Source organism: Acipenser ruthenus, chromosome 5 (genome assembly GCF_902713425.1).
Source record: "Acipenser ruthenus chromosome 5, fAciRut3.2 maternal haplotype, whole genome shotgun sequence".
Taxonomy (NCBI): domain Eukaryota; kingdom Metazoa; phylum Chordata; class Actinopteri; order Acipenseriformes; family Acipenseridae; genus Acipenser; species Acipenser ruthenus.
In genome coordinates, this window is record NC_081193.1 from 23,234,970 (window position 1) to 23,247,227 (window position 12,258).

The 12,258-nt window shown below is 35.4% G+C and overlaps 1 protein-coding gene across 3 annotated transcripts in view; it reads right to left on the minus strand.

Annotated features, from left to right (window-relative positions):
- The window catches only part of LOC117402967 (tight junction-associated protein 1-like), an 84,277-nt gene that overhangs the window by 41,250 nt on the left and 30,769 nt on the right, over nt 1-12,258 (minus strand). For all 3 annotated transcript variants that reach the window (XR_004663485.2, XM_059023844.1, XM_034004708.3), the window contains exons 2-3: nt 10,311-10,425; nt 3,334-3,390 (exon numbers count right to left, since the gene is read on the minus strand). The gene's annotated coding sequence lies outside the window, so the exon portion shown is untranslated. The remainder of the gene's footprint in view (nt 1-3,333; nt 3,391-10,310; nt 10,426-12,258) is intronic.

The window sequence follows — 12,258 nt, forward strand, 5'->3', positions numbered from 1 at the left end:
AGCACGCTATTCCCTGACCCTGGTGCTTATAGGGGGGGAAATATATGCCCTGCCACTGAAAAAGTCCTGTCCAAATCAATATGCTGCGATGTGATCAGCAGCAGTGGTAGTAGCAATAGCAGCTGTCTGTACTGTATGGTGCGCAGAAGTGAAGAGCTGCTGTTACAAATAACCATCAAACATATGTCAATTAATGTGTTCTGATGGAAATAGCAAGTATGCCTTCAAAGGAGAGAGAGAGAGAGAGAGAGAGAGAGAGAGAGAGAGGAGACAGAGAGGAGAGAGAGACACCGACTCACTGACTGAAACAGCCCCACTGCCAATAACAATTCAGAATGTGAAAGCCAGTTAAAATGAGGGGAATGTCAATTCTCTCCTAGATCAAGCAATTTGTCAGACTCAACCTCTCGCTCTTCCCAGCTTTAAAAGCTTTAAAATGCAATACGTCACCCTTTTCACCAACTTCAAGCATTTTATTGAGTGTTTGCCTCTGCAATTAACAAATATATCTTATTTAATAAGCCCTTGTCTATCTAGGGTAAAACTAGGTAAGTGAAAGCTAAATACAGGGGAGCCTTCAGACAAGCAATCGATGCATATAAAAGCAAAGGGATGTTTAACCAATTTGCATGCTTGTTTGCATGTAGTTAAGTTTAGGAAACACTACAAATACACTTTTTTGGTCAGTGGATTCCCACAAGTCAACAGATCCAATTTAAAGGTATGCATCAATGGGCTTAAAGAGCCTATGGCTCGCAACCTAAAGCTTTAGACCCATTGATCGTAAAACTGCTTCCTGTGTCACAAGATGAAATATACGGTAACAGAGCAGAGCTATTTTTATAACAGATCTTGTTTTAGTTACAATGGAAAATACTAGTGTGTTGCAGTTTGCTGCTGGAAATCAATTTGCTGCAGCCCGTCTGTTAATGGATTTGGGACATCTGAGTGGAAAGACCTATCAATACATACAATACAGTAATGCTATGTTAAAGTATGCATGCGTCACAGTTTTGCATAGCTGTCTTCCATTTTACTAGATATGCGCTATGACAGTTCTTTCATTACATACAAGTTGTATATCTTTTGTAGTGAATGAAATCATGCAATCACTTAGTATAAATTGGAAAACGACCATTCTGACTGCCCCCCCCCCCCCCAACCCCACCCAGACCTGTCCATTGAAAACTGTGGAAACCTGACTTGTACACAAACACACACTATTTCAGAGATAAGCCAAATTAAACACGGACAGCTGAGCTATTTAAATCTACAAAATAAACACATTTCTGAGATGCCTTAGGCCACAGTCATGGCCATGCACCCGACTTGTGACGGCATGCATGGCTGTCTATAATTGACCAGCCCCCAGGGAAGGCTGTAAATTTAGCCAAACCCTAGGCCTAAGACGCCTACTCAACCATGCTGTGCTATTCTACTCTACTTCAAGCCACTGACGTTCAGGGCTTCACAATAAACAAGCAGAGTCTCAGCTAGATTACCAGTGAAACACAGTGCATTGCCTTCACGCCAGACTCTCCTTGTCATCCCATTTGTTTACACCTACATATATTTTTATAAATGTGTGTGTGTGTCTGACAACATGTACTGGTGCCTACATGAACATTAACATGTTCAGTAAAACAGATTAAGTGACAGATACTATAAATTTAACCCACATGCTGAAATCCCAGCATTGACTCCCAACATGAAGTGGTTGTGAATTCAATATTACAAATCATCAGGGCAACCACACATCTTGTTAAGTTAACCCGACACTATTTACTTTATAGGAGACCATGCACATTGAAGGCAGCTTTTCAGAAATACCACCCCCTTAGAGTGATATAGGACAAGGCGGTTCCATAAAACAAGGTTTTACAATATTACAGTTACTAGGAAACGGTGCACAATAAAAACCCACCCAACAAATCATCATCCAATCACTGGTTAGCCCTGTTGTCTTTGCAGCCAATCATAGTGAGAATAAGAAATTGGATGTGAGTTAGGTTGTAGCGTAAACACACGCCCACACAAACCCAACTCTAACCATCACAGACCAAGCTTTTGCATTAAGTTTTCTGAAGAATAAATACATGTCAACATGGTCAACAAGTAATTATTTGGCTTTTAACAAGCCTTTCTCTTTACTACTTTAAACCGTGTTCTACGTTTTTTAAGCACTGTAGAAATACATTTCTAAAACTGCATTCTTGAAAAATACGTAATTTGATTTTGCTGAGCTCAGTCTCTGGAATATAATTGATTTGTTTGCACTGAAAAAAATAGCGTCACCTTAATAATTGAGTTTACTGAAAACAAAAACAAATGAAAAAGGAATAAAGTTGAAAAAGGCATGCAAATAGAATAATTTAGCTAGAAAAAATAAATCTAAAATCATTTTTTGTATTTTTATTTTTTATTATTTGTGAATATTTGCAGCTTCTTGAAGGATCCCAGGGTGTCAGCTTCAACAACATTACTGGGGAGTTGGTTCCAGACCCTCACAATTCTCTGTGTAAAAAAGTGCCTCCTATTTTCTGTTCTGAATGCTCCTTTATCTAATCTCCATGACTGAAATCGACATGGGACAGTAATGTTTATGCTCGTCTTTTCTCGGGCAGTCAGTTTGTGCACTTGGTGAAATTATGTCTTTTGTTGACGATTTTAATACACACGTCAACATACTCGAATTTAAGATGCAGGTCATTGAGAAGAAAAAATTGTTTTTTATATATATTTCTACATTGTACACGTACTATATGCAAAAAATATGTATAATAATTCCAGCCAATTAAAAATGTACCTTTTATATGTTGTCAAGTCATAATAAAGGTACACGTGTGTGGGTTGTGAATCCGTCGACAGCTTGCATCGTGAAATAAGCCCAGTGTATTTAATGAGGACATTTTGTTTGTTTAAGTGCACTGCGCAAGGGGAAAGTTGTTTGAGCTTTGATCAAAACATCAAAAGATGCCAAACTGATTCAACAACATACAGCCAATTACTACTTAAAATAAATAAATAAATAAATAAATAAATAAATAAATAGTCAAAGTTAAATAAAGGCAGACTACCAATGCTGATAAAAAGTTGATCACAGCAGTGATGAGAATAGAGAGCCTCTTTCATCAATTAGGCGACAAGGCAACAGTCCCTTGTGAACACATCCTTGTTAACAATTCTTGTCATAATAAAAAAAATAATCAAATCATACTATTGAAAGCGCCAAGCCCTTTGCAAAACCTGTTGTGGTGATAGAGACTATTCTTAGAAAAACACATTACAACATGTTAAGTTTGCTTTAAGAAAAAAAGAAGTACAGTACCCTACCTGAAACTGATGATCACACAGCTATGTCTTCATTCACTGGTTTTCCACAAAGGAGCTCTGAAACAAACAAACACATATACATTATATATATATATATATATATATATATATATATATATATATATATATATATATATATATATATATACACACACACACATACACACACAGACATGCTCAAATTTGTTGGTACCCTTACAGCTCATTGAAATAATGCTTCATTCCTCCTGAAAAGTGATGAAATTAAAAGCTATTTTATCATGTATACTTGCATGCCTTTGGTATGTCAAAAGCAAAGAAGCTGTGAAAAGAGATGAATCATTGCTTATTCTAAAAAGATATTCTAAAATGGCCTGGACACATTTGTTGGTACCCCTTAGAAAAGATAATAAATAATTGGATTATAGTGATATTTCAAACTAATTAGTTTCTTTAATTAGTATCACACATGTCTCCAATCTTGTAAATCAGTCATTCAGCCTATTTAAATGGAGAAAAGTAGTCACTGTGCTGTTTGGTATCATTGTGTGCACCACACTGAAAATGGACCAGAGAAAGCAAAGGAGAGAGTTGTCTGAGGAGATCAGAAAGAAAATAATAGACAAGCATGGTAAAGGTAAAGGCTACAAGACCATCTCCAAGCAGCTTGATGTTACTGTGACAACAGTTGCAAATATTATTAAGAAGTTTAAGGTCCATGGAACTGTAGCCAACCTCCCTGGGCGCGGCCGCAAGAGGAAAATCGACCCAAGATTAAACTTGCGTGTAGTGGAGGAGAAAAGGACTTGGAGGATGGCAGTCGTACAGCGAGTGAGCGAGAGAAAGAAAAAAGGACAAAGAAACAAACAAACAAAAAGGATTACTTGGCGACAACTTTGGAACGGAATTGGAGCTCGAGTAGTGGATTGGACTATTGGACTGAATGAGTACCCGAACCCGGTAAAACAACCCTTTTTCTGAACCTGAACCACGAGACTGCCAATGATTGTTTGTTTTGGTTAATTATACAAGTTAAAGATTATTTTCGTTTTGTTTTATTTTCTTGTCATTTAAAAAGAAGTATAATCTGCTGCCTTATTGGAAGGCTATAAAACTGTGGAAATAATTAAATATACAGACACCGTGCTGTTTGAAATCATTTTACAATCTCTCCGTGTCTGGTGTTTTGCATCTTACCACCTGTCTATCACAACCAATAATTATCCCAACCCTGCACCATATTACAATATATATTCTTTAGTTATTTTAAAGTGTCATCGTCATTCATTCATTGGTATAAAAATGATGAGTAAACACCAAGAGCACCACCTCAGTTGAAATTTTTTTGTTGGAAAATTAAGACAGTGCCGTTAAAAAAAAAAAAAAGTAACATAGGGCACATTTATTTCTTTTAAAAAGGTAAATTTGTTTTTTTTGGTTTTTTTAGGAGGCATGACACTCATACGCAATCAAACAGTGTAATCATTTCAAAATGTTTTCCAGATTGTTTTTTTAATAGCTCCAGTCTGAATATAAAAGAATTGATCACCTGGCATTGTATGTCAATTTTTTGTATTTTTCATATATATATCTAGCCACAATTCAAAATAGACCTATAGCTTTAGATTTTTCTTCAGATTTCACAACAGTCTTAGTCAATCCCAGGGCGCTCTCTGCCTCATACAGAAATTAATGTCAGAGTTATTTTGCGAGTTGTGCTCCATTAAATATTTAAGAAAAGTTAAGATTTTATTATTGTTATTTGGGAGCCAGACAAGATTTTTTCTTGTATATTTATAAAGCTAGATAATGAAATAAATAAATAAATAAATAAAATTAGGTTTACTAACTTTTATTAAACTGTGTGGATTATTACAGTCCTGTCAGTCATTCTGTGTGCCACATTCAGATATGTCAAGTCTTACGCACTGGGCGTGAGACTCACGCATTCAGGCTTTCACACAGACGCAACGTGATTTTTACTGGGGCGACACGACAAATGTGCTGCGAAACACCGTGCACACTGGAAGCGATCACAGACACGACGCGACAGCTGGAAATTTGCCAAATCTTTCAGAAAGTATGATTACTAACAAACAAATGCAATAGAAAATGGCTTTATAAAATCACATAAAATGTTGTGTTTTTTATTATTATTCACAAATAGCTAAATGATAATAAAAGTAATAACTACATCTAAATAATTATCCATCCATTTACACACACAGAAATGAAGAAAACATAGGGTAAGTACCCTAATAATATAACTATAATACTGAAGTTACACCCAAGTTATATAATTTAACTCGTTTACATTAGTTCCGCCTCTGTCTGGAGAAACATTTTCAAAACAGGATAAAAAATAAAATAAAAACAAATATAATGAAAGAAACAGTAATAAAATAAAATAAAATAAAAAGCGGGATCTCAGATGTCTGTACAGTAGCTTAGTTTGTCTTAATCTCCATCTCCTGCCCTGCACACAATCAAACACACACACCGTTCCGGAAGTTTTTTTTTTTTTAAAAGTGTATATAAAAGTTTTTTTTTTTTTTTTTAAATAAAACCTAAAATAAAAAAGCGATTATTGCCAATTCTTAGCTTTCGGATAAGTTATAGATCAGCACTTTAGGGCGTGTAGAAGGGGAGATACAGACGTTTCAAATGTGTGAGTACCCCAACTGAACTCGGCTGTAATGGAGGATGCAAGTTAATCATCATTGTAGTTAAAAAGAATATATAATGTCCCACCCACCCCCAGCCTTAAACTAATTACATGGAGGCATTCACCGTAGTCATGGCTATGACTCAGTTTAAAAAAAAAAAAAAAAAAAAAGATTGCTGCATTTTGTAATCGACATCATAGTATCGCAATTAGAGCACGTCAGCAGCAAAGGGTTAAAGGTGGGGTGCAAGGACATAAAGTCATTGTTGAATGCAGCTAAACTTTCCATACATGTCTGAAAGTTTAATTCACTTTGTTACTTATAAAGTGGGAAAAAAAGGCAAATTTGTTGTTAGACCGTTTTCAAAAACCTTCGAGACCTTTTTTTTTTTTTTTAAACATTTTTATTGAAATAAACAAAGAAAATGTACAGAAAGTAGAAAAAAACAAAAAACAAAAACAGAATAGTAACATATTATAATGGAAGCCAGGGGGTGGGCTTTATACAATTACAAAAAAATATTAAATAGGTTACATACATGAAGTGTCTTCAAAGCTTTTTTATTATTGGACATCTTAATAACCTTAATGTACTGTTCCATTTCTTTTACAAAAAGAAAAAAGAAAGGTTTCTGATTAGAGAATTTACACTTGTGAATATGAAATTTGGCCATTAGAATAATCAAATTTATAATGTAATACTCATTATTTTCACTGGTCTTATAGTTAGTGAAACCAAAGAGTACATTACCAATATGAAATATAAGGTTTTTTTCTTTTTTTAATATTATTGTTGGTGAAAGTAATTAAATCTTTCCAAACAAATCTGGAGTATCTGCAATTCCAAAATAAATGCAACATTGTTTCAGTGGAGTCCTTACAGAATGAGCAGCTCAGGTCGATACCGTGTTTCAGTTTATTTAAATAGTTTTTAACAGGATAACATTTATGTATTATTTTATAAGAAACTTCTTTAACTTTGTTAGTTAATAAGTACTTGTTGCATAAAATCCAAACTTTTTTCCAGTCAATACCTTCAATAAACCTGTCCCAATATGAAATAACGTAAGGGATGGATACTAGATCATTTTGGAAAAGAGATCTTATACGCTTATTATTTTTAGAATGATCTATTAAACAATATTTTCCAATAAAAGTTTCACAAGGGTCTATGGAAGGTAGAGGGCAAGATAATACTTTCAAATCATTTTTCAGTAAAGTGATCACTCCTCTATGGCAAACTCCTTTGCTGTAATAGGTAATTTAAAGGTGGACAAGAATTCTGTATAGTTAAGAAGATTACCATTACATTTAAATAACTGAGTATCTAATATGATGCCATTATTAAACCAATTGGGGGAAAATAAGGACTTATGCTTATAGCAAATATCTTTATTATTCCAAATGAAATATTTGTGTGGAGAAAAGTTATGTTTATAAATTAAAGACCAAGAAAGAAGCATCTGTTTATGAAAATTTGATAACTTGATGGGAATTTTTTCAATATTGTAATTACACATTAATAGAAAGCTTAGACCACCAAGATTATTAAAAATATATGCAGGAATAAAGTTCCAAGTTGAAGATGGATTTTTAATAAACTGTTTAATCCAATTTATTTTAAAGGTATTGTTTAAGGTAGAAAAATCAAGAAAGTTAAGTCCTCCAGATTCATGATTGTTCATTATTACTGATTTTCTAATATAATGAGTTTTGTTCTTCCAGATAAAGTTAAATAAGATTCTATCAACCATACTACTGGTGTCTTTTGATACATCCAGTGAAAGAGCTGCATAAGTCAGCCTAGAAATACCTTCACCCTTAGTAAGCAAAATCCGACCTTTCAGAGACAAATCTCTTTGCAACCATAGATTTAATTTATGTTGTGTACCTTTGAGACCTCTACCCGGAACAGCCCGCGGGCGTGACGTCACACCAGAACATTCACTGTTATAAACAAATGCAGTAGATGGAGCACAGAAATGAAAGCGATGTTACCGGTTCAGATGTTTTAGCATCTTGCATCTTGAATCAGAAAGGTTGGTCTTGTGCTTCATTTATATTGGCTTCACAATGTAAAAAAAAGAAGCTTGTTTACATTTGCACTTACTTCTCTCTCTTCCGTGGTTTGTTGTAGTCTGTTGATGGTAGAGTAGGTTTTTTTAATTTGAATTTGTTTCTTGGCAGTATTTTCACGCCTGCTTTTTGAAAAGCTTGTGCCAGCATCCTTATTCAGACAGTGAATTTATTTTGAAGAATATCGCTTGATTGTTGCATCTATGCATCCTCACTGTAGCGCGTTACTGGAATGTAATTATTAAATCAAACAAGAGGTTAAATTATCAACTCATTTTTCGCTTTTCATTCATTGTGCACCGATACTGTAACCAGCTGCACTTGGCAGTTGTGAATAAATGAACAAACGATCAGTTTCCAGTCAGAGGTCAGTCACGTGAAACAAGAGTGTGGAGTTATGCAATCAATTATTTTCTGTTTTGTATTTTGAGTTAACCTAGGTTGACTAATGAATTCAGTATAAGAAGCCCCTCCAGCAATAAGACAGTCAGCAGTTTCTTCTTCCTCAAGCCTTTGATAAACAATCAGGAGATTTTGTTAACTTGTTTTTTGTATCCACCCGCCCTGCCCCAAAGGGAAAGAAAATACACAGTAGTCATAAGATTGTGTCACAGGTTTAAAGAAGTGCCAAGCTTTGTTAAACTCTGTGGATGTGGATTATAGTGCCTGGCACTTGCTGATTGTACTTGATGCTTGCTAATACAGATGCAGGTACTGCTCCAGTGGCCTTGTCTGAACACCTCCAACATAAACAAATACTGTCAGTGACTCCTGCTTGTGGATGTAAAAGCATAACACATGTTATCCTCACACAACCATGCTGAGTAACCACCCTGTTTTTTTTATATATATATATATATATATATATATATATATATATATATATATATTATATATATATATATATATATAATCAACAACTGGTGGAGGTTCTTGCTCAATGGCCCTTTGTTTCAGCCTCTGCGCACACACACACACACACACACACACACACACCTTCCACCTGTCCATTCTCTCTAATGCATGAATCATCACGGTGCTGCTGTAATAAATTTCAAGGTCATCTAAAAGGCAGGGGCTTGTGTCCTGGATTTAGGTCTTCTATAAAACTTACCATAGCAGGAGGCTAATGTGTTGAAGGATCTCTTCAGCACTTTTCTCTGAACAAAATACTATAAAACGTCACATTTAGGTGTCAGGAATGGTTGTTCATCATAAATTTTATCAGTGACTTATGTACACAACAATGTAACACTATTTATAATAAAGTAGCAAAATCATTCAGGAAATACATTCCCAGTCAGATTATTAGTATAAAATTAAACTCAAATTAGAGACAGCAGCATTGAAGATGAGGTTTGCCTAATCCAAGTCAGTGTACTACAGAGACGGAGCTTGAAGGCTTCAGTCTATGCAACTTACTGACAACAGAAAGCCAAGCGATACTTGTCAAAGTATTGGAGATTCAGAATAAGGTTTTAAAAGTTAATTACGTATATACTAACATTCATGCAAGGAAAATGACTTGTCAGTTTTTACTGCGAGTTCAGATTTCAGTAATTAAACCTCCTGGTCAGACAGTCTGGAACACAAACCTCAGGGATACATTACCTAACCCTGTAATGTATAATAGTGTGCATCAGCCCATAATTGCAGGCTTCAGACCTACAAATTGAATTTTGTTGCTTGGTACCAAGAAAAATGTCAAGTTGAATTAAGTAAAATGCATATTATATTTGATTTTTAAGATTCTGATGACAGGCTAAATTATTCTGGATTAAATATAATACACAGTTATTAAACTAGGGTAGCTACTGTACAAACTTAGTAACCTGCTGTTTGGCAGTACATTGTGCATTCAGCAGGACACAAGAACAGTGCTTAATAAAATCACTGGATCACAGCATGTGAACAGGGCAAATGCTTTCCAATGCTTGCAAAGTAATATAAAAGTTTATATGCTTCTTGATTATAGCAGGTGGTTGCGAAACATTCTTATTTTAAACCAAGACCATGCTTTAATTGGACTATTAGTCACAGAACATTCATCCAGCCTGCCAAATTAATAAATATTAATCTAACAGTACAGTTTCTTGCACCAAAGACTGGCAAAAACACATTTAACAGCAAAGGTAAAAAAAAAAAAAAAAAAAAAAATTAAACCTCAAGCCAGATAGGATATCCAATGAACTATGCATAAAGTTCATATTTGCACCTTTTTTTTGTAATAAAATGAATGAAATTAACAGCTTCTCACCTGCTTGTTGCTGAGCGCTCAAGCATCCCTCTCTGTCGGTAGCTGGTATGAAACTCAATCCTATAAGCTCTACATTCTGCAGCTCCTGGCAAATGACTTCAAGGCTATTGATAACCTGAAACAAAAGCAGGCAGAATGGAAAAAGAGAGTCAATTGAGCTGACAGTCACCAGCTAGAAGACAAAATAGGGCTGTACGGTCAGCACAAACATGACTACACCGCTCGGTATAACATACATGGCAGATCTTAGTTAGTGCCGACAATTAATAAAAATACACATATCCAATGGTCTGAATAAAGAAATAGCCAGTACTGTAATGCCAGATTCTTATTGTGGTGTTGGTCTTTTTGAGACTCACACAGTATACTAAAATGATGCTTTCTGTCCAGCCGTCCTGATTCTGAATCTCTCTAAATAAGTCAGTCACGATGGAGTTCAACATTATATAGGTCAATTGGTGATATTCAAGGATGGTTGGAAACCTTTGACCGTTTGCATCCAGGTCAAATTTACAGAATACCAGATCAAATATGGAAGGAATAGCCACAAAAATGTGGATATGAAATCACTATAAAAAATCTGGATTACTTCAATACTGGGTAACTGAACGAGTATAGTTACAGTACCTGTAGTCTTCATACTGTAGTTTTAAAGTCAGTTTGATGTATACACTACCTGGCAACATAAAACACCACAGCATTTATAGATAAGAGCACTTTCGGCTAATGTAACCCCCTTGAATTGCTCTGCAGTCTTGCATTGAAAAGCAGTTTGAAGTGTCCTCCACTTTTGTCACACACTGACACCTACAGAGGCGCACTTTCCCAGATACAAAACAACTTGCCGAGTGAATCATTCAGTGCTGTGGTTCAGCCTGGTATACAAAGAGGTTAAAAAAAAAAAAAAAAATTCTATAAAAATCCAGACCCTGTGTTCCAGACTTCTGTTGCTGTTACAATTTTTAATTATTTTTTCTGAATTGCTTTCTGCAATACCATGGTCCTTCAACACTGCGGACCTTTAAAAACAGTAGGTTGAGGAACGATAACTCCAAAAAACTACAGACCAGTTGGCTATAGTAATCCAATACACAGTACAGATACATTTTCCTATGCTTTTCAGGGGTTATTCGACATGCCCTATCATTCTCCACTCAAACAACTGCTGAGTTTCTATTTGGTTTTTACATACAAGGGGATGAGCAACGAGCGTTGTGTTTGTGTTATGCTGCATGTCGGACAGAAGGTACTAGAGTCAAAACAAATGAAATAAAATGATTCAGGAACACATATGGTATAGGGCTAAGCACAGGGGTTCCATCAAGTGCATTACATAGCTCTGCAGTATATATGCAAATACTAGCATGTTGTGGCCCTTAATATTTTAACTTGACATTTATCAAAATTACTCTGAACTCTACAGATTGCCTATGCTTTTGTTTAAAGAAAAACAGACTGAAGGGAAGGGGTCCAACACCAGAATCCCAATAGCCTAATTTTAACAATGGCTATTTTGAAATGGCCTGTAAAAGGGCCACAGAAGACATTTTCAAATGTCACACAAAACATTGACATGGTAATTATAACATCATGATATACCAATAGAGAACTTGCTGCAAGAGGCTGTAATTTATGGCCAATATATAACTACCAGTTTGCTAAAATTGGGATCAAGTCACCAGGAGTCAACCCACTGCAGCTTAATATGTTCACTTTTTCAAAATGCCACTGTACGTTTTTGTTGGGAATAGAGAACCATTAGTCGCACCCACCCACCTGTTCCTTTGACTAATCTGACACTTCAGATAACTCTGGCAGCTTCGGTTCATAATCCATTTACACATTAAAACATGATGCAAAGGTCAACGATTCATTAATCAGCAGGAAGATAACAGGAGATATTTCTACTGATTGAGAGACACACTGACAGAGACAGGTTCGTGGATTT